Raw genomic sequence first — 24,183 nt, forward strand, 5'->3', positions numbered from 1 at the left:
GAAATAATGGTTCTAAATATAGATTGAATAATATAGGAGATAACGGACATCCTTGACGGGTACCATTCTTAATTTGAATTCTTTTTGAGAGATTTCTATTAATAACTAGATTTGTATAGGGATTATTATATAGTTTTTTTAATGTTAAAATGAATTCTTGAGGTATATTAAAACATGCTAAAATATCAAACAAACATTCTAAGTACACTCTATCAAAAGCTTTTTGCGCGTCAATTATGAGTGCATAAGCATTAAAATTCCTGTGAGTGGCATAAGAAATCAGTGTATGAAGTGATAACGTATTATCTGTAGTTTGTCTGCCATTTATAAAACTGGCTTGTTCCTCTGATATCAGGTTAATTACCTTCTTCAATCGATGTCATAATTTTCATGTCTATATTCAAAAGTGAAATAGGTCTATAGTTATCCGGGTTTTGTAAATTAGCATTCTCTTTCGGTATAAGAATAGTTTTTGAAGCATTAAAGTGCGGGTCATTAATTTTATTATTAGTTATATAGTTAAATACCTGTGAAAGTATTTCCCCCAATATATCACTAAAAGTTTTATAAAATTCCGTGGTCAAACCATCCGGTCCCGGAGCTTTATATGGCTTCAACTTCTTAATTGCATCAGTTATCTTCTCTGAAGAAATTAGTTTAACTAAGTTCATATGAAGCTCATCACCAATTTTCGGAAAGATAATTTTCTGCAGAAAATCATTACTCCTCTTATTTATATTTAATTCCTGCTGTTCACCGTAGACTTGAGAAAATATTAGTTCAAATGCCTTCATAATGTCTTCAGTATTGGTATATGTTTTATTATTAAAGTGTATTTCAGAGATTTGAGAAGGTATTTTCAATTGATTAATGATACGCGCTAGTGCTTTTGAAGGGGTCTGTATATGATTGGCGTATTTTACCAGCATTTTCTGTTCATAAAATGATAATTTACTGTTTTGTAGTAAAAAAAAGTCCTTCTGACATTTTAATAACTCCGTTTCAGTTTGTTTACTATAATTCCCAATTAGATCCTGATCCAGTAATTTAATTTTAGTTTCCAATTCTTGTATGTCTCTCACTTGTAATTTCTTGTAATAAGTAGCCTTTTGGAGAAAAATTCCTCTTATTTGTGCTTTGGTCGTTGCCCATTCTATGTCAGACGGATGACGGTGTTCAGAAAGATTAGCTAGTAGTTGATTACAGGACTCTTGAACTTCTTTTATTATATCTTCTTTATTTAATAGATATGGATTTAATATCCAATTATAACCTCTAAAACGTATCTTATGACTAGTGTCCTTATTGAAAGTTAATGTGATCCTAGAATGATCCGACAAATGTCGAGCTTGTATGTATATATAGGGATCAAAAAACAGTAGTGCGTCTGAAATTAGAAAAAAGTCGATCCTGGACCACATTTTATGACAACTTGAATAAAATGTAAAGTTATTTGCATTCATTTGATTCTTTGTGTATTTAAATGGATCATATAATTTAAAATCTGTTTTAAGTTCCTGTAGTGCTATCACTGCTTGGTTATTAAAGGACCTATGTGAACTTGATTTATCTAATTTGGGGTCTTGGTATGTGTTCCAATCACCTCCTATTATTATATAGTAATTATTATATTGATTCAGGATAAAATAAAGTGATGTTATAAAAAGTTGTTGATTGGTACATGGGGCATATATATTAAGAAGTATCACCGGTTTATCATAAAGTTTAGATACAAGAATCACATAACACCATCTTCCCTCTTTGTCCATTTTAAAATCTACAATTTTTTCTTGGTACTGACTTTTAATAATAATCGCCACCCCTGCACTATTAGTTGTCCCTTCCGAAGCTACCACCTCTCTGATCAATTTCTTATTTTTGAGGACAGTCCATTGATCATGGGTCAAATGGGTTTCTTGTAATAAAATAAAACATGCCTTTGACTGGAGGAATAAATTAAAAAATAATTTCCTTTTTTTCAAGTTCTGGATCCCTTTAATATTCCATGAGTCTGCTATCCACATACTAAGATTTTTAAAACTTTTAAGTATATTTTAAAATTGAAAGACGATACTAGATTCAAATGTATTAGCACAGTATATAATGTCTGGAAGCAATCTTGACGTCCCATCCCTAACCAGTGCCTATCTACTATTCCCCTGGACCAGGACATACATAGGTTTTTTACACTGTATAAACTTTTATTGGTACACATCCTTACTAAACATCTGTTCTTTATCTTACAAAATAACACACTAAAAACATGCAAAAAACCTATAATGACTACATCTAACTCTACAAAGCCTAACCAAAACATTCCCTGCTAAACACTGGTAACTATCTACAGCTCTTGAACACATTATTTAGTTAACACAAATGGTTTTCATTACATTCAAAATTACTATTCTACCTCTCTAATAGTTAACATATATTATTAGTTCTATTAATTGGTTATATTACCCTAGAATATCTAACTATCTTATTTAAATCTAACCTAAACAGATATATGACAGTACTCCTATTAAACAATAATGTTATTGGCTTCAAGATAATTCACTATATGTTTAATCTATAGTTAAAGCATTAAATCTGACATTGTTTATCTAATCTAACTTATTTAACATTGTAATGACAGCTACATTGGTGAATACAAGTAGCATTAACTATGCTTACTGGGTACTATACTTGAATATATAAAATGATACCTAAATAGCATAGTTCCCAAAACAGTCAGAACCACATCAGAGAAATAACCTTCATTTTCCTAGAAATGCCAGGATATAATATCTTCTTTTAATCTACTAACTATCCCAACATTAAATTCCCTTTGTATCTAAACATTTGCAGTATTAAAACACATCCTAAAGACAGGAAAATAAATATTACAGTACAGTACAATATTATTAGCACACCCACATTCAGGCAAACTACCTAAGAAAATAGAATAACTATGATAAATTTATCCTACTTCTACCATATCAGTTAAATAACACATTTTAACCAATACATTATTAGTTCAGTTTAAATCCTACCTGAATGAATTCACATTTCCCTTTACAGAAATAAAAGTTGTAGCATACATTAAATGTCCACGGACCCTCATTTTACGATCCCAGTAGTTTCCCCTTCTTCCACAGAGATCTTTCTACTTCCTGCTCATGAAATCTTGTCTTCGAGTTCGCGAAGGGGGAACCATTACGCGGACGGACTTCCGGATGTGCCACCTCAAAAGCGGACCCTCAGCAGCATCCAAAGGACTTCCTGCTGCCTCGCGAAGGGACACAGTTCGTAGAAGCTGTAAAAGTTCGTGAAATCTTCATGGACGAGCTGGAACTGCAAAAAAAAAACTAGTTAAATATTTACCAAGGGGCCTGGTGAAGAAAAAAGAACAAACAAAGGATTTTGGAGCCTCGAGGTATAGTAAAGCATGGAATCCCAGTATCCACGTTGCTGTAAACAGACTGGATGGTCGAGTTAAGCTTCCGAAGTTGGAAGAGATTTAAAAATCTTCAAAAAGGTAACTTTTGCCTCTTTTTTTGTAGATATGGAATATTTGGATCCATCAACTGTAAAAATTAATGTGTTAGGGTATTTCATCTGAAATTTAATGTTCTTTTCAATAAGGAACTTGCAGTATGGAGCTAATGCTTATCTGGCTTGTCTTATTTGCAATGGTAAATCCTGTCCCATAGAAACTCTATTATTTTGCCACATAACATAACCTCCATTCTTTTTAACAGTTAGAATTATTTTATTTACATCCTGGTAGTTGAGAATTTTGACGTAAACTGGTCTAGGTACATCTGAGGCTTGTGTTTCTCTGAGAGCTCTATGGGCTCTTTCTATAACAATTTGCTTAGCAATGTCAGAGTCTTTGAACAATATTTCAAGTATTTGTATGATGGTAGAAATTAAATCATTATATTGGATAGTTTCAGGAATTCCTCTAATTATGTTGTTCCTTCTGGATCTTGCCTCCAAGTCCAGAATCTTATTTTGCATAGATTGAATATCCATGTCATGAATGTCTGTTTTTTTTTGTAAGCAATGTTATTCTGTCCTCATTTTCGGATATCCTAGTTTCTGATTTATCCATCCTTTCAAGAATTTGACTGCATGTGGCACCAAAAGAAAGTACCTGGTTTGAAAGTTCTTTTAAAGCTTCTTGAATGGGCAACAAAGCAGTTTTAATGTCTTCCATGCTAGCCAGTTGATCCGGTTTATTTGTCATTCCAGCTTTTAAAGGTTCCTGTTGTTTTATAGTCTTCTGCCTTTTGATTGTTGAAGTGCTGATAATTTGGTTTTAGTTGTTGTTTCCATACTTTTTTCTTCTTTTGACATTGTGAAACAAACGTCAGACAGTTCCTTTGTTTAATACTCTGTTCAGAGTCAGGCAGACAATCAGATCTAATCCTGTGAGTTTGATTAGTTTCCTCCTGTTCTTTTACCTCTCAAGCAATATTTAGTTGTAGTAGAATAGTTATATCCAACAATTATTACAAAAAATCTTGTAGTATAACCTCAGGGTTGATTTTTATTCCGAGTATCTGGAGAGCTGTAGATATGCAGTGTCTACAGAAGAACGGCCATCTTTTGTCCTTGCATGCTCTCTTTGTTGACAAGTACTTCTGATGAGTCACTGTCCTGTGCCTTAAGATCCTTTTGTTAAAGGAAGCACACAGGGGAAAACTGGGTGTGTCATGCTCAGGATCCATACAAAAAAGACAAAATTCATGCAAGTCTTTTTAGGAGCAGGCATCTGTTTTCTACACCCAATACAATTAGCCTAACAAACAGACACCTACAATAACTAATAGCAAAGAGAGACAAAAATTAAAGAAAACAAGTTTCCCCAATGGGGTACTTACCTGGAACTCCAGAAGATGGCCAAAGTGATGGATTGGTAATGAATCTGAATGCTTTGGCTGTTCACTGACCTATGGCAAGAAAAATATGAAGATGGCACAAGCCAAAATCCCTTATTACCACAGACATCTTGATGTCTGTGGGAGAGGTGAGTCTACCAGGTCAAGAAGGGAAATGAATAGAAATTGAACCAGCTGTTGGGTTTTTGCAAGTAGAAATTCTAAGAATCAGTCTTGACATACCATTCTAGATGAAATCACTGAAAATGCTGAGCTATAGAATGGTGGAAATCATGGTTTATGATTCAACAGAACTGGTTGTTTAGAGGGAACACCCTTTGCAGAATCGAGGGCAGAAGTTCTCTGCAGTCAGCCCACTGCATGTTCTTCCCCACAGTTCGTAATAACAAGAATCATCTTGAACCCCCCCCCCCCATGGCAATCTGCATGTTGGCCTATCCTGGTTGCTTTTCACCCACAGCAACAGGGAACAAATGAGCCAACTGACTAGGAGAAGGCTGAGGTTAGGCAGTAGGGACAAAGACAGAAAAAAAATATTTGAACCAAAAGGGAGGACAAACTGGAACAGTAAGTTGGGTGCTGTCATTGACTCCCCAAATGATGTTAACATACTTCAAGAGGGTCTCACAGCAACAACTGACTGGTGCCAAAGTCATGCCCTTAATTAAATGTAAAAAAATGCATCATCATACCATTTGGCAAAAATACGGGCCCCCTACTGATTACCACATTAGTGGCAACGCCCTAAGCACACAATGGTGAGAGACCTGGGTACACAAGTTGACGACAATCTCACATTTGACCATTATGTAGCAGCAGTGGTCAAAAAAGCCTTTTACTTGGTTCATCTCATAAGTAAAGGGACTGCATCCAGGAAAAAGGAGGTTATTGCTTCTCTGTGCTCCTCGCTCATTAGGCCAATAATTGAGTACAATGCCTCGTTTGGTATGTACCTCTCTAAACACCTGCACCAACTGGAAACGCCACAGAAATACCTCACAAAGACAATCCATGGCCTCCAGCACCTGTCCTATGTGGACAGGCTCAAATCACTATCACTCTACTCTGTATCATACAGATTGCTCAGAGGTGACCTGTGTCTTGCCTACAAGGCAATCTCAGACCCTGATCTACAAGAGATGCTACATATCCATACGTCTAACTCCTCGTGTTGTACCCGATAGAAAGGCTTAAATCTAATATGTGACATTAACAAGGTACGTCTCTGACCCTCTTCAAGTACAACCTTGATGAGTGGATGGGCAACCACAAATTTGTCCCAGGGGCTCCACCTGCATCCCTCATTGACAGGGGCGACAGATGCTGACTGGGGTTTCTTTTCTGGGGATAAACTCTTGGCTATGCTTGTAAGTGCCCTAGAGCCATTAGCCTAGTAATCTCCTATGATTCTATGAGAAATGACGGAAATAATTATGAATCCTACTGTCCAAAGTGACAGAAGGGAAAACCCTCTTGCCTACCTCATCCAAAGCTATGAGCTCCTTATCTGACACAAGTTGCCAACCATACATTGTGGAAAATGAAATGAGGAATCCTGATATTTTCAGGTAACCAAACTGGTGTCACTCACAGACATGCACCAAAGGATGGAGGAATGACCAAATAATCTTCGATGTTCATTCCCCAGATAAAATGGAGGCCTGTTTACTTTTCTTGCTCCTTTCGTGGGGTGGCGGTCCTTTTCCTCTCAGACTCTGAACCTGATGCCCTCTTTTATGCAGACTGCTAAACCACCTCCATCCCTCACACATCTTTTATTCCTAAACATAGTTATTTCCAACAGCCTTTATGTCCATCTCCTCTCATCACTACCCCTTGATTCTGTCATACTAGAAATGTTTACTTTCCCCTCCTACATCACTCTTCCTACCCAGATTCCTTGCACTGCGCAATACTACTACCCAGCTATACAGTAAAGCTGCATTTGTTCCTCTGTTATATACTGCATACCAGCTGAGTATCTACCTCTTCTGCTTCTGTGAACCCCCTCCCCCTTAGTTTACAGGTATGATCATTGAGACACACTTTTCAACCTAGTCCAGAAGGGACCGCAGTGCTCATAGCTAAATTGGAGCTTGCTCCTGACAAAGTGGTGATGTGCCTGCCAGCTCCCCACTTATCCCTCTACCAGCCTCAGTCCTGCCACAGCCAGTCGTTATACTTCCTAATCCTCTGGGCACCGTGTGGCAAGAAAGACTAAAGAAAATGGAGTCGGCCGCATCTTTTATACCCCTGTCAGGGAAGGGGCGACAGCAGCAGCTGACGTAGGACCCAAGACTTTGGAATTCAGGCCGGCTGAGGGCAACCTGCCAGCAGGATTACCCAAATGTAATGACTGCAACAGTGAAACACGAAGAACATCTTAAAACTAAAATTATGAGAGTAAGACACAAAATAATTTGTTCGGGAGGCATGACAACAACATAACGTAGATCATTTTACAAGTGCCAAGTAAGTCCGCTATTAAAAATGGGAACAAACAATATACATAAATTGTAATCCATACTAAATTTAAAAATCACTTAAAGAGAAGCTCAAATAAGTGGGACTAAAAGGGAACTGAAAGTTAAGTCCCATACCCTACAGAGCTAAGTAAGTTAAGACTAGAGCTTTTTAGATCATAAAATTATACAATAATGAATATTAAGTATTCAAAAGTGTGCAGACTGGACAGACCAAGCAGCATGTCTGCTGTAAATCAACCATTCCCAACAGGAACAAGTCTAGTCAGAAGATTCATGTGAACATCTCCACAAAGCAGACATGTATAATTTAATTTGGGGCATGAGGAACTGTCGTATCCCTCATCACTGCAAGTGGAGAAAGCAAACTGTACCTCAGCTTGAATAAGTAAACTGATCATATTCATGCTGTTTTGTATCAGCATTTAGCAACCACTGGTGGAAAGCACAGACTAATTGCGGTGCTGTTGCTGTATCAAAAAATTAACTTTATAAAGCTTTTGTTGTTTGCCCATGTAATTATTTTAACTGTGTCTGGGAATAAATGTTTACATGCACTGAATAAATGAAATTTTGAAGCAGTTATTTTCCTTGTCATGCCCTGAGAAGTGTAGCAGTTAAACAGCTGTGCAAAAGTGACTAGTGATAACATTGACAAATGCGGCTCAACTAACTATAATACATTACTGGACATTCATGTATTCATTTATAAAGACTATGTTGACAGTAGAGCAAGTATTTATTTTACAGAGCTGGTAGTAGGTATGACTAACGTTACAGAGAAGGGATAAAGATTCAAACCAAAAAATAAGGCTGAGACAGCAATGGACTGTGAAGCATATACAGGCTTACAGCATGTGCAGTACATAACTCTCCATGTGGCCTCTCCATAAAGGTGGTGCCTCAACAGATCCTGAAAACTATCGCCCCATAAGCCTGACTAGCTTGGTCTGCAAAGCTATGGAAAGGATCATCATGGACCTCATAAATAAAGATATTGTGGACCTACAGACACTGGATCCTACCCAGTTCGGCTTTGTTAAGGGCAGATCCTGCCTCTTAAACCTGGTTGATTTCTTTGAAACAGTCACCAAGGCCATTGACGAGGGGAAGGTGGTCCACACAGCCTACCTGTACCTCGCAAAAGCCTTTGACACTCTGGCATTATAGATAAGCTCACCAGCTTAAATATAAACCCCTATGTCACTAGATGGATTGCAAACTGGCTCAAGGACAGAACCCACATGGTTAGAATTGCTGGAGACATGTCAGACTCCAAACCAGTTACAAGTGGTGTCCCACAAGGCTCAGTCCTGGGACCTCTCTTGTTCGGTATATATTTCTCGGAGGTACAGGCCAACACGGAAGGACTGTGGCTGACCAAGTTCGCAGATGACTGCAAACTGGGCGCCATAATCGACTCTCCAGCCGACACAAGCATCCTCCAAAAGGGCCTCATAGAAACAGACAACTGGTGCCAGAGCCATGGCCTCAAGCTAAATACCAAAAAGTGTATAGTCATCCCCTTTGGCAAAAACAAAGTGCCCACAAATTACCACATAGGTGGTAATCCATTAAGTACAGAAGAAGTAATTAGGGACCTGGGGACCCAAGTTGATAGCAGTCTCTCATTTGACAACCACGTGGCCAAAGTGATTAGAAAAACATTTTATATAGCCCACCTAATCATGAAGGGATTCACATCTAGATCAGGGGAGGTCATCGTGCCTCTTTACTCATCCCTCATCAGGCCCATAATTGAGTACAATGCCCCTTTTGGGATGTACCTTACCAGACACCTGCAGCAACTGGAAAGACCCCAAAAGTACCTCACCAAGAGGATCAAAGGGCTCAAACAGATGCCATATGCTGCCCGGTTAAAGAAACTCCAGCTCTACTCAGTGGCATACCGCCTGTTCAGAGGCGATCTGTGCCTGACGTATAAAGCCATGTCCAACCCGGAATTAATGGACATGCTGCACCTCAGAAAATCCAAATCCCATCGAGCTACGCGCTCGAGAGACTTGAACCTCAGCACTGAAATAAATAGGACATGCTGGAGGGACAGATTCATAACCCATAGGCTCCCTTCACTCTGGAATAAAATCCCAGTCCAGGTTAGGCAGAGTCCCTCATTGACTCTATTCAAGAGGAATCTTGATGAGTGGATGGGAGATCATAGGTTTACCCCGGGTATCACTTCTGTGTCACTGTTAAACAGAGGCACAGTATACTAACCTCGAAAAAGGGCATAGCAAAATAAATTTAAAATGGGTGGCGAAAGCCAAACACATTCTGGCTAGACTTATAAATGCCCTAGGGCAGATAGCCTAGTATGAACCTATGAACTTGGATGCCCAAGACTACAAGAACCTGGCAGAACAACACTAAGTCCATTTATACAATTACATTATATAGAAAAATTAAATTTTTTTCTTAAATGTCACTGTATAATAGCAACAACCCATTCCTGAGTGCGGGTAATGTGGGATTTACCCACAGTTAGTTTGTTTAATCATTCAGGCTTTGCCCTCATAACCAAGCCAAGCCAACTGTGGGAAAATCCTGCATTACCCACAGCCAGTACATTGATTATTGCTAAATGATAAGATAGGCAGCTAGAACTGATGATTTGTGGTGGCATCACAAGATACTGGTAAACAACTTTTCAGTGGAATTCTGCACTAAGCAGAGGTCATCAAGTTCAATGTCAGGAAACCAGAGGTACAAATAAAGTGATGTATCCAAGGTATGTGTGACCACAGCAATGTCATCTGGTTGCAAAAGGTACATAACCAAAGACATGTTCCTCAGAAAAAGGAATGCAGGATAAGCGGCAGCTAACAATAAGCTCCCTACCCTGCAACTGCCAGTCACCACCCTCAGCTCTTCCAAGTCATCAGTGCCTATATGAGCCTATGCCTCTACCTTCATGTCCAGCTCGGTCACCCACTCTCACATTATACCAAGACTAATCCCCAAAACCAGTAACAACTGTAACCTAGTCTGTTTTCTCCCTCTCATCAGTGCTCTTAATTCCCATAGTGAGCGAGTCTCTGACCACTAACAGCCCTTTTTTGTCGTCCATAGTAGTGAGTGTCTCTTGTACTTAATGCCCCATGGCACTGCTTCTTTTACCTCTAACCATGCACCTCCATTTCCAATATTCATGCCCCTCTGCAGTGTTCACTGCTGGTTGCCTCTGCATCTGTGCTACACCCGGCACATTCACCATCCCACCCTTACCCTTCTCTCCCCACTCATCCGTCTCTCATCCTTTATCCCTCACACCTAGCTGAGTGACTTCCCCATCTACTTCCATCCTGCTTTCCTTGTGCTGTTTCCTGCCTAGCCGCCATTGCTTCTACTTCCATTTTATCAACTGTCACTGCCATCTACACCCGTTCTCATACCTTGTCTTCTTTCTTTTTATTTCACAGCTGCATCTCCTGCTTTTCACCCTTCATTGTACTCCATCTCCCCCCTTAGTTTGCTGCATTCCCCTCACAACCTCTGCCCATGTCTACTGTCTTCTGCCTAACAGTTCTCTTTTTGTACCCTTTACTGATCACCTGCTATCTCTTCCTCCTTAGTTCAACTCTATCCTTTGTAACCTGACAAGCTAATCCACAGCCACTTCTAGTAATATTAATCCTGACGATACTCCAATGCATCGCAGAATCATGCCCTCTACTACCCCAATTTCCCCTTAAATAAACAAACGTCCACCACATCCTGACCAAGCCAAAGGTCTCTCTCGCTGGCCTAACTCATCACGCTGTCCCATTCTTGGAGCCTACATTTCACTGTTAATACTGTTTTTATTTTACATAGCTATTTTATAAGGTGCGAGCTAGAGTTTTCTACCAAGTGCTGTCTGACCTCCAACAAGCTACAAGTTAAAGGGTACTTAACAGTAGAAATGAAACCATTTACACTTACATCAGCAATGTCTTACCTAGGGACTAATTGAAAAGGTGGATCAGCAATTTTAACTGAAGCAAATCCACAGGTCTTTTAAAAGCAGATTATTCACAATTAATTCTGTTCAGATACCAGGCATATAAAAATATGTTTTGCCTTAAACCTTAAACAAGTTAAAAAATAAACTAAAATGAAATGAAGTAAAAGGAAATACTCATGTGCATGTTGTCACTCACATACATTTGTAGATAAAGAAATTTTCCTATAAATGCACAAAGGTTGTTTCTTACCTGTAACAGCCACTTAAGCCTTAAAGACTAAAACTAAGGTATTGGGTACAGATCACATCAAAACAATGTGAGACCTAATAACAGTCGACTTGATTATTATCCCTATTATTTTCCCACACTCTGTATCTTAACCATAAATTAGAAAATAAGTTTGAAGTTTAATAAAGTTATACACTGTAGAGTGAAGTAGTCATCAAGACTACCCGAATCTGAATGGCAATCCAACAGCTGTACACAACTGTACATTAAAAACTAGTGTGAAAACAGACGTGTTCCTAATGAGCATCTGATTCAGCAGTTAGGCAAAAACTAAGCGCAATCAAAAATAAGCCTTAAACTATATTATTTTCAAATGACATACCCCAAAGTCACACAACCAGCAAAATCAGCTGGCATCAATCACTTTTATAATCAAGTAGTCCACAAGAGATCAGAATATGAACTGTACACCAAAAAAAAAAAAGATTCATATCACTACATCAATGGTAGCTCTGTCAGTCTCAAATCAAGTGAAACTATTTAGCTGAAAACACTTTTGTCAAAAGAAAATAATATTTTTTGCAGGGGGTCATGTCCTGCTGCACCCCCAACACCCTTGAACTTGTACAATACCTACTCTGAAATCATACAATATTGAAGAAAAAGGAATCCAGTGTCACTGTAAGTGCTTTTGGCTCAACATGTTTGCTTGATTTATGATTAAAGGAACTGTCTTTGAAAGAATGACATGTTCCCATTGCCATCAACTGAGAACACCACCAACTCAAAATATTTAAACCATAAACTAGCCAGTATGTTCCAAACATGTACTGCAAAAGTCAACAGACTCAGATAACTAAAATAAATCTCACCTCACCCAAAAATAAAGTTACAGAACAGCAAACAGCTCAATCCCTTCCATTACCAGAACAACAGAGGTGGCCAGTTAGGTACTAAATGCCCACATGCCAAGGTGCAACCAGAGTAATGGGCTGCAAAGTGCATACATGGCAAGTGGGACAAGTAAATGATGCTATGATGGCGTGCATTTTTCCCGGGACATGGCTATCTTTTACTACAATGCAGAAGGTAATGTGTTACAGCTGTGTAACACTTGCAGAGTTTTAGTATTTACAAAGCTTGCAGTTGTCATGGACTGAAAACATACAATGTCTGTGATGGCTCCACAAGTTCTACAAACATTGGAGGACCCAGTGGTATTGCCACTGCCCTGGCAGAATTGTTGCACAGGACTCTGGAAGATAGTTGCCTTATGGGTGAGTGGAAAAGGACAGCTATACAGGAATCATGTTGATAGACTAATTTCCTTTATGAAAGTGTCCAATTTGTAATACATGTAATACGGCATTTTCAGAGAATGTACATAAAGTCATAAAATACTTGACATTTCCTTTTTTTTGGGGGGGGGGGTACAGAATTGCACAGTACTGGAGAAAGGGTGAAGACCACCTACAGAAAGAGCATGCCCTGCTGCAGTGCACATATTGTCCGAATGTAGTTTCCCTCACACTTACTGCTGCTTTAGCAAAAACTACAGTTGGGAATGGGCTACTTGCTACAGTGGCAGTTGCTGCAGAGGACATGAACAAGCATCTTTCTGTATGAACACCTTTAATACTGCATTGCGATTCCCTTGTAAATGAATGCCTTATTAGAATCCTTGCATGGAAATGGATATGAGCAGTTGTCTTTCAATAAGGATGCCCTCTATAAATGGCGGCGACTCCTTTACATTGAGATATCCTGAGAATTCCTGTATCCTGGTATGTCGCATTTCCTTCCCATTTTTCAACTGTATGCCCAGATACTTGGAACAGATGGATGGAGCCCTTACTGTCACACAGGTGACTAAGGTTTAAGAAGAATCTCAGGCACTGGTTCAGCCAGGCAGGAAGGAAAAGTAGTGAAGGGGCATGGCTCACTCACCTCTCCTGCAGAGGGGGAGAGTACCACACACTTGGGGGCACATGAGGTAGTGTGATTTCCTCTGCTGTAGACTGTGGAGAAATCACAGTTTGTTCTTCCCAGAGTGGCAGGGCTGCATTGAGGTATGACCCTTGCAGAAGTGGAGGAGAAATGGCCTCCATAGTCAGCCCACTGCACAACTTCCCTCGGAGCTTGACTAAGGAGTTATGGTCAGCAAGCAAAAAGCCAAACCACTCCAGATGGCTACATGAGTGATGGCCTCTCCTAGTCAAGTCTTGTCCCATTGATGGGAAATGAATGGGTCGATTGGACAGAAGAGGGATGATTATCATATCAGCAGGAATGTGGGGGGGGGGGGTTCAGGTAAAACAAAAATCAACTATGTACACTATGAACTTATGATAGGAATGTAACACTGACCTTAATCAAAAAAGGTGACAGCATGACCAAGGAAAAATGTGAGACATGTCTGGGGGCATTAACGTAAAGACTGCATTGAGTTCACATCCACAGACAACATAAGATGGTATGCACCTTTTATAAAATACTAGGCAATGGCCTTTTATTTTAAATTTTTCAGAACGTATTAACAATGGAATCAGTCATATTAACGTGAATATTTTCTTCAACAGAATTAAGATAAAATTTGATTCACAGACAAAACATGCACAGTCCATAATGAACTGTGGTATAAAGCTGCTAATTTGGCAAAGTGGTTCAGTGTACAGATGAATGGTGTGTGTCTATTTACTCTGAGATGTGGAAGGACTTGTGATGTGCCTCTCTGGCAGTGACCACACAAAATGTACGTTATGCACTTACTTATCCACACCCCCACCAGGGGCAGCAATATCCTAGACCTGGTTATTACCAACATGGTCAACCGGTGCTCTACACCAGAGGTCAATTCCTTGTTGGTCAGATCCGACCACAAGCTAATCACCCTAGACATCCACATCCCATCCCCCCCCCCCCCCCCAATTAGGGAAACCACTGTAAAAAAATTTTGCCAAAGCCAACTTCACGCTTCTTAAGACAGAAGTGGCAAAATTCATGACACCCATGCTGACGGACATAGAGGTATGATTGCTGAATCCTACACAAATGCACTTTATAAGCACTTACATGAGTGCATGGATCATGCAATCCCTAACAGAACTAAGATGCTATCCTCCAAAAAAAGGAAGCCAATCTGGTGGTCCCCTGCCATAAACAAACTCTACAACAGAAGAAAGAAACTGTTGCAAAAAAAGAGTAAAATCCCATGATTGGAGAAACTCCCTGGTCAGACTCAGTAAGAAGCTGAGATCCCTCATAAAATCCTCCAAAGCTAGTTACGAAAACAAAATCGCCACTGACTCTAAAGACAACCACAAAGCATTCTATAGCTATGTGAAGAATCTCAATGGCAACACTCAGATCTGCTATGAGTTACAGCACAGTGGCACTAAATATACAGAACCAACTGATATTGCCAACATCCTGACAGATAGGTTCAGTGCTAACTTTACCCCCCTCTCATCCCCTAAAGGGCCCATCTCTATACCGGAAGAATGCAAAGTTCCTGTAATCACGGCTGCACAGGTAAAAAACACATTCCCCAAAGCCAAGAAAACAGCATCCATGGGACCTGACAACATCCCTGGCTGTGTTCTACATGAACTACAGAACGAACTGGCACTCCACCTAAGTACCATGTTCAATCATAGCCTCGCCTCAGGCTATGTGCCCACTGAATGGTGCACAGTGATGGATATCCCACGCCACAAAGGGGGAGCCACCACAGACCTTGGAAACTACTGCCCCATTAGCCTGACGTGCCTGGCCTGCAAGGCTATGGAACGTATCATCATGGAACTTATAAACAATGACATTGGTAATCTCCAAACTCAGGACCACACCCAGTTCGGATATGTAAAAGGCAGATCATGTCTCCTAAACCTGAAAGAATTCTTTGAAGCAGTCACCAAAGCCGTAGATGAGGGTAAGGTGGTTCACACAGCCTATCTAGATCTCGCCAAGTCTTTCGACATCATCCCCCACTCTGGAATTATACATAAGCTCACTAAACTAGGTATAAATCCCTATGTCACAAGATGGGTTTGCCAAGTGGCTCACTGATGGAACCCACACTGTGAAAGTAGCTGACTCCAAATCCAACTTCAGATCGGTGACAAGTGGAGTACCACAGGGTTTAGTCCTGGGTCCTCTCCTGTTTGGTATCTACTTATCTGAAGTACAGGCTAACACAGAAGGTCTTTGGCTAACGAAGTTCACAGATGACTGCAAACTAGGAGCCATAATCAAAACTCCAAATGATGTGGACATCCTACAAAAGGTCCTCGCTGAGACAGATGCCTGGTGTCAAAGTCATGGCCTCAAGCTCAATGCCAAAAAGTGCATTGTCATCCCTTTTGGTAAAAACTCTGTACCCATGAACTACCACATAGGCGGTAGTCTACTTAACATCGAAAGTGTGATAAGAGACCTCGGGACACAGGTGGACAGTAGTCTCCCCTTTGATAATCACATTGCCACAGTAGTCAGGAAATCCTTCTACGTGGCATATCTCACAACAAAAGGTTTCTCATCCAGGAAAAAAAAAAGAGGTCATTGTTCCCCTCTACTCGTCACTCATTAGACCCATTATAGAGTATAATGCCCCTTTTGCTATGTACCTCACAAGACATCTACAACAACTGGAAGGCCGCAGAAATATCTCAGAGGATTACTGACCTCAAACAGATGCCCTACGCAGACAGTCTCAAAAAAACTGCAGCTTTACTCCGTCACATATTGCCTACTCAGAGGCGATCTCTGCCTAACACACAAAGCTACGTCAAACCCAGAGCTTCTGAACATGCTCCACTTAAAGAAATCCCAATCCCTCCGAGCTACACACCCTCTAGGGACCTAAACCTTGTCACCACAATAAACAGAACATGCTGGAGGGACAGATTCCTGTCCCAGAGACTTCTCATACTCTGGAACAAACTACCTATGTATATCAAACAAAGCTCCTCATTAGCACTCTTCAAGAAAAATCTTGATGATTGGATGGGAGATAGGAAATTCACCCCAGGGATCACTTCTGTGGCTCTGCTCGACAGTGGCACAAGAAAATAATTTTCTTGGGTGGCGAAAGCCAGGGTACCTTTTGGCTAGGCTTGTATAGGTCCTAGGGCCAATAGCCTAGTACCTACCTATGAACAAGAAAATTACATTCATCTAGTCTCTGTCTGGACACTGGAAACTGGTAGATCGGTCATCTTAGTCCCTTTTCTTTGGCAATGACAACCCTTGCAAGCTCAACCTCCTCCCCTGTCCCATAAATCCTGCTCCCCAGAGAAATATGCTCAATCGAGTGATGATGATCAACCAGCTTAAAAAAGCTAAAATAAGTTCAAATTATAAAAATCTTGAAGGAAACCATGAAGCCAAAGTTCATATATAGCAATTTAGAAGGGGATAGGTGGGGCAGATCATTCTAGTGTCCAAAGGCCAGATAAACCTAGCATTCTGGATAAGTCTATAATTTACATACATACTCTGATCCTGTATAGACACTGGAAAATCGTGGACAGAATCCCCACTAAACCTTGTGTGTCCTAAGACAATAATCCTTTTAGAATGGCCGCTCCAAATGAAGCTTGAGTTCTTGCAGAGTATTCAAACCAAGGTGCTTAGCAAATGCATGCAAGGCTGAACATGTAGCAGCGGCACTAACCTCTTCCAGTGCCAAATTTTATAGAAAGGTTGTGGATGTAGACATAGCTCTGATAGTGGCTGCTTTCAACCTAAAGGTCAAGGATCTGTCAGAGGAACAGTAAGTAATACAATCAGGCATCCGTTTGGACAGGGTAATCATTTGTAACATTTGATCTTCCTTGGTGTTTGAAAAAAAAAAAAAATAAACAATTGTTCATCTTTTCTAAAATCCTTAGCACAGTAAAGTTAAAATCCAAGTCATTTGTATATATCCAAGCAATGCAATTGGTATTAACCTTTGTAAGGATATTTGATGAGTATACCGGTTATTGAATGATCTGATTCAAATTCAGTGGCTACTTTTAGTAAACATGAAGGGTAAGTTCTAACTTTAGCTCTGTTTTGATGGAATATCAAGAAAGAAGCTTTCAAAATGTACAACATGAAGCTCTGTGAATCTCTTTGTGAAAGTAATGGCTACCATAAGGATAGTCTTCCAAGTCAGAAACTTAATATCTGTGGAATTAACTCGCAGAAATGGAAGTGCCAAATTTAGATCCCAAGGGAAAGAAGGGCAACGCAAGGGTAGACTGGAGTAGAGAACTTCTTTTACAAAACACTCTGCATACTTAACGAGATGCCAGGGAGGAAGAACAAAATCTTGGATGAAGAATACAGCAGCTTTCTTAAAATTTACAAAAGAGTACCTAGTGCTTTTTCTGAATATGTCTGTTAAAAAAGTAAACACTCATGAGATAGAGGCTGAAAAGGGTTCTACATTTTACTGTAGAAGGGACTGAATGTCTGGTTGAGGCTGCACAGATGGGTGAGACAATAGTCAAGGATGCTGCGGAAGGAGAAGAGGTCGTTGCTTGAGGTGAAGCCATAGCAGGAGAAACCATGTCTAGCATGGCTAGAACTGGGCAAAGAGAATGACCCTCGCTCTGCACATCCTGGCTTTCTGTATAAATCTGAATCTGGTTAAGAGTGGAAATGGAGGGAATGCATGCAGGAGACCTGGGGGCCAAATGTTGGAGAATGCCTCTCTTGGGGAATATCGCTCTTGTAGAATGATGGTGAAGAAACTGTCACATTTGATGTCTGAATGGTGAAACAACAAGATCATAACAATGTCTTCCTGATCTATGAAATATCTTCTGAACTACTGCATCGTTGAGACACCATATTGTATGCTCAATCTGTCCACAATCATGATGGAAGTCCCCTACATGTGCAATGCTCTTAGAAAATGATGCACTATAACTATCCCATTCCCAAACCTTCATGGCCTCTCTGCAAATGGGGTAAGCGCATATTCTACCTTATGTACCATACCACACCCATGTTGTCAGAGTGGATGGACACTGCACCCTGCGGGAGACAATTCGTGAAATACCTGCACTGGTAGAACTGTTGTCATTTCCAGTATAATAACGACAGCCAAAACTCCACGCCACAAATACTAGTAACCACTATGGCAAAACAGGCGAACTCGCACTGCACTTTATTAAAAATAACTACAGCAGTAGACAACAGTTGAGCGCTTTCATCCAGTATGGGACTTCATCAGAGCTACTGCCACTGAAAAATCCCACCATTTAAATAGACAACTGTAATCACATGACAAGAACATTCTCCCATTTAAAAATAACTCTCATTTAAAGAACCACCACCATTTACATGAATATAAAAAAACTTTATGCTTAAAACATAATGTATATGTGTGTGTAAATACACGTAAAAAAGACATACTGATTATTAAAATGACAACTATCTTATAAAAGAACAATGTTATATCACTGAATCAATATTCAAGGCTCTTAAGATTCAAACTGTCACAAGTCAACATGTCATGGCAGGTTTAAATGGAATGGTTAATGGCCATGCTATTAAGGTTAGAGGTATGTATAATTGTGACACGAATTGGGCCATTTATGCTGCTTGTCAGTTGTGTCCTGCCTTTTACATTGGGAAGACCATTAGAAGGGTAAAGGACAGAATATATGAGCATGCGAGGGATATTGCTAAATGTAAAGATACAAATGCTCTTTACAGACATATTAGAAATTGTCCATCACATGTTTTTAGGTTTATGGTTATTGAACAGCTTAAAAGAGATGTAAGGGGCAAAATTACTGAAGATCATCTGTTAGTTAGGGAGGTATGGCAATCGAGGTTAAATGCTCTAGTATTCCCAGGTCTTAATTAAACTTATACCATCATCCCAGTTTTGAATCTTAAGAGCCTTAAATACTGATTCAGTGATATATCATTGTTCTTTTATAAGGCAGTTGTCATTTTAATAATCAGCACGTCTTTTTTATGTGCATTTAAAAAACAAGCAATCTCCACGTTATCCCTAAGTCTCAAAACAACCCACTAAACATGTATAGTGTTTCCAGTTGAAAATCCTTTATTAAGTACACAGACATTAAATAATACACTAAGTATTAAGTAGACAGGTCTGTGTACTTAATAAAGGATTTTCGACTGGAAACAGACTGCCTGCCTTGCTTGGATTACTTTTGAATACTTAGTAATTCTGTACAATTATATATTTTTTATTATTTTTTTTTTTACTTAAGACAAGTTTAAGTTTGCTACTTCTACTACTACTATCTGATCCGATTACTATACAATGATTAACTACAGATATATGGACTGAAATTCTTCCACAAAGAAGTTTCTTACACTTTTTTGTTTTAAGTGTATTTACACACAAATATACATATGTTTTAAGCATAAGGTTTTTTATATTCATATAAATGGTGGGGGTTCTTTAAATGCGAGTTCATTTTAAATGGGAGAATGTTCTTGTCATGTGATTAGGTTCGTGCTAGGCCAACTCCCCTTGTGAGCCATTATAAGCCTAGCCAGTTATCCTCTCCAAGATTCAAACCCTGTACCTTGTGTTTGTAAAGCAAATACCTTAACCATTAGGCCACTCACCCAACTGCAATTGTCTATTTAAATGGTGTGATTTTTCAGTGGCAGTAGTTCTGATGAAGTCCCATAGTGGATGAAAGCATGCAACTGTTGTCTACTGCTGTAGTTGTTTTTAATAAATTGCCGTGCGAGTTCATCTGGTTTGCCTTAGTGATTTCCAGTATAATGACATGCGATTTGTCATCTTGCAGTGTCTACATACCCTTGACTGTCCTGTCTATATAATGCACCCCCATCCCAGAATGGATACAACTGTCATTACCATAGCCACTGAAACTGGCCGAACAAATGGTGTGCCAATAGACAGATTGTATGGGTTTGTCCACAATAGCAGATGCACGATGCAAGTCTTTGAAAGCTTGATTGTACTGGTCATGGGCTGGATTGCCTGGTTCCAATGAGGTCTGAGTGTCCACTGTAATACTGTCATGTGAAGTCTGACATATGGCACTGTCTGAATTGAGACATTCATCAAGCCCAGTACCTTGAGCACTGTGGCCACAGTGGAGTTTGGATTTTCTGAAAGACTTAAGAATTCCTGAACTATGGAACACACACATTGTTTTGTGGTAATTTTGCCTGCTGGTTGTCTATCCAATTGGCAGCCTATGAATGTGAGGGCCTATGGTGGATCTAGCTGGGAATTAGGCACAATGACGGATTCCCCAAAGAAAGACACATCTGGGAGCAAGCTCAGTTTTGCTGGGAGATGTTCTTCCATTGTAGGGGCACTGTGAGTCAGCTGTCAAGGTAGTGGAAATCTTTACCCACAGTAATGTCATGTGCACTGTGATAAGAGTCACGCATGTGGTAAATACCCAAGGGAGGGGTTATGGTGACTGAATACCAAGGTTCAAGATGAGTAAACAATGGCTCCCATCTGAAAGTGCAGGAATCTTCTGGGTGGCTTCACTATTTTGAGGTGAAGGTATGCATCCTGGACAGCCAAACAGCACATCTAGTCACCTACCTTTAGGCAAGGTACCATACACTGTACCATGACTATTCAGAATAACTCCTTCTCCAAACAGTGCCTCAACTGACTTGGTTTAAGAATTGATCTGAGGTACTGAATCTTACTGGGCACAAAGAAGAATAGAGAGTAAAATCTGTACCCTTTCTCACAGAGCGAGACATCTTGGATGTCCGTTTTGTAGGAGGTTTTCTACCTCCTGTGGGGCCACTCTCCTCTGACATGTTGTAACTGCTGGGAAGTGTGAGGGCAGGTGTTTTGGCATCATTATAAATGGTAGACTGTAGCCTCTGGATACAATTTCTCATCCATTTGCCCTGTCTAATGGCCAACAACATGGACAGATACAGGGAAATATGCCCCCCTGACTGCTGCTACAGTATGACAGTCAGGCACATTTTCAGGGTTCATACTGACAGGGAACCTCAAAAAGATCTCTTGGACCACTGCTGACATGGGCCACCTCTGCCTATGGGTGTGGTGGTTACACAAGAAATCCCCCCTACCACAGGATCCTCTGTTGTACTGTTGCTTACACTGAAGCTGTTGGAATACTCTAAATCATAAGTTTTTGGCAGCCTTTTGTCTTTTCTGAAAGAATCATTGCAGGGTCAAAAACGTCAACCCAGCATTGAGTTTTCTGCCATCTTGCACATTGCAAAACCTTGCCTTTCACCTTCTGCCCAGACAAGGAGGTTCAGTTAAATGAAGCATTGCCTAATGCTGCCTAGATGTGACCTGCAAAATCAGTGAAGCATAAGGCCTACTGCCTCACTGCAATGCTTGAGTTGTAGACTCAAGCACTACCTCACTGCAATGCTTGAGCCCACAACTCTAACTGCTCTACCCACTGCATAGTAAACACATGACCAGCGAAGAGAGAACAGCTGCCAATTATCTTTCCAAATGGGATGTTAAATCACCTGTAGGCAACTGTTTCAAAGTATCAGACGTTCTTTCTGCCAAATCCCTTCAAAACCTAATCATATGTGCCAGATAGTTCAATCCCAGGACTGAAAATGTGCCAGACACAAACATGCATCCAGAGCCTATCCATCATCCGTGATTCCCTGCTGGAAGGACAGACAACAAGAATGTCCCCTGCAACCTCAAGCCTGGTGGCAGCAAACATAAGCTTGAAGGCAGCAAACACCACTGTGGAATCTAAAAGTGGTCCCTTACTCTAACGCTGTCTTTATTTGGGGGTCTGCAGTGCCCCAACCAGCTTCTGAGTGATGACACTACCCGGGCATCTGGGTGAGAGAACCTGCAGAACTCTTGCAGGATCCATTTCACCTGTCTAAGTCCTGGATCAGAATGCCAATACACTAACCAGGGGTACAAATACACTGGATCTAGTCTTCACAATATGTGAGAGCACTGCACACCCCCATACTGTAATGTCCTCTCTGATAATGTCAGACAACAAAATGGTCTCCTTTAAAATATAAATAAAACCCGGAACTTTAGCTTACCCTTGAATGTTCAGGAACTACTCAAAGGCTAACTTCCTACTATTAAGTAATAACCTGGAAAAATGTCAAGCCCTCCTAAACCCTAAGAACACAGATGCCTACATAGAACTCTTCATAAGAACAAGTCTCCAATGCTCTCTCCAAGACCAAGAACACAGCATTGATGGCCCCAAACAGTAACCTAGGCTGCCTTCTAAACAGCATGAAACATGACCTATCAGGTCCGCTGGAATCAACCGTAGCCTCCAAATAGGCTTCGTGCCTCATGAAAGGATAACAGCAACTTTCATCTACCTGCACAAAGGCGGGCCCCATCTACAAACCCTGGAAACTACATACTCAAGTCTCACTAGTGTCATATGTACAGTCATGGAAAAAACTATCATGGAAATGATCAGTAACGACATAGGAAACCTCAGACAATGGATCCCACCCAGTCTGGTTTCGTCCTGGGCAGGCCATGCTGACTCAACTTGATGGACTTCTTTCAGAAGGTCACCAAAGCAATGGTCAATGGCAAAATGATTCACACTGCCTATCTTAACACTTTACACTGCCAAGGCACGTCACCTGCTACAGGAGCATGCATGTATCCCAGAGGCTACCTTTTCTGTGGATCCATGTGAATTCAGAGCTCCTCCTTAACCCAATTCAAGTGCAACCCGAACAACTGGATGAGGAACAAGAAATTCATCCCTAGTTTAACACCTAAGTTTCTAATGGTTGCAGGCAGCCTGTAAGTGGTTCATCTCCCAGGCCTCTGCTTGTAAATGTTTCAACTCCTTAGCCACTGTTCACACTTATCAAGGGCACCAGAACTTGTCAGAGATATGGGATGCATAACTAGCCTTAAAAACTCCCCAGTGGTCATTAGACTAGTACACACCTAAGAAATGAAATTCCTACAAATACAGGAGTCTGAATCTAAATGTCTCACCCCAAAAAGCACTCTGTATATTTTGTGAGAATCTTTGGGGATTTGATGTCCCCATTCTGAACATCTGTTAAAGGTGGAGGCTTTAACTCCTTTTTTGTATTTCTTCAAAAGGCTGTCACAACCATTGACTAAATAGCTGTTAAATTCCCACAATGCTATGCTAAATTATCAGTACCAATTAATACTAGGTCAATGCCAAAATTTAATGGCAACACCTCTATAAACAGACAAGAAAAACAATAACAATATATTTCAACTTCTCTTTTCCATTTAATCGCATGAAGACAGAAAGACTGTTATATTCCCCTTTTTTGACAATGGAGGGGGAAGGGGAGGGGGAAGGGAATATGGGGTGAAAAAAGCAGGTAGAAAAACTAAGAGAAGTCTTCGGCATTTAGTGAAAAAGTTCTAAGCTATAGATACAAGCTATTAAATAATTTTAGAAACTTTAAGCACTTACCTGCACCAAAAGGAAGGGAAAATACTCACTACAAGTTCAAGAAAGCGTGGAGACACTATTGCTGCAATGATGGCAATGAGATCTGAAGTACTTCTCAAGAGAACATGGTATATGGGACAGGAGAGGCGCTCGAGCTTGCAAGGAGTTTTGTTGATGGAGTAAAGGCACCAAAGTG

The 24,183-nt window shown here is 40.3% G+C and overlaps 1 protein-coding gene across 2 annotated transcripts in view; it reads right to left on the reverse strand.

The window, feature by feature from the left end:
- The window catches only part of MSH2 (mutS homolog 2), a 1,108,457-nt gene that overhangs the window by 227,278 nt on the left and 856,996 nt on the right, over positions 1-24,183 (reverse strand). The gene's annotated exons all lie outside the window — the stretch shown is intronic.

Source organism: Protopterus annectens, chromosome 1.part0, assembly GCF_019279795.1.
Source record: "Protopterus annectens isolate FY-2018-M chromosome 1.part0, PAN1.0, whole genome shotgun sequence".
In the NCBI taxonomy this organism is placed as follows: Eukaryota; Metazoa; Chordata; order Ceratodontiformes; family Protopteridae; genus Protopterus; species Protopterus annectens.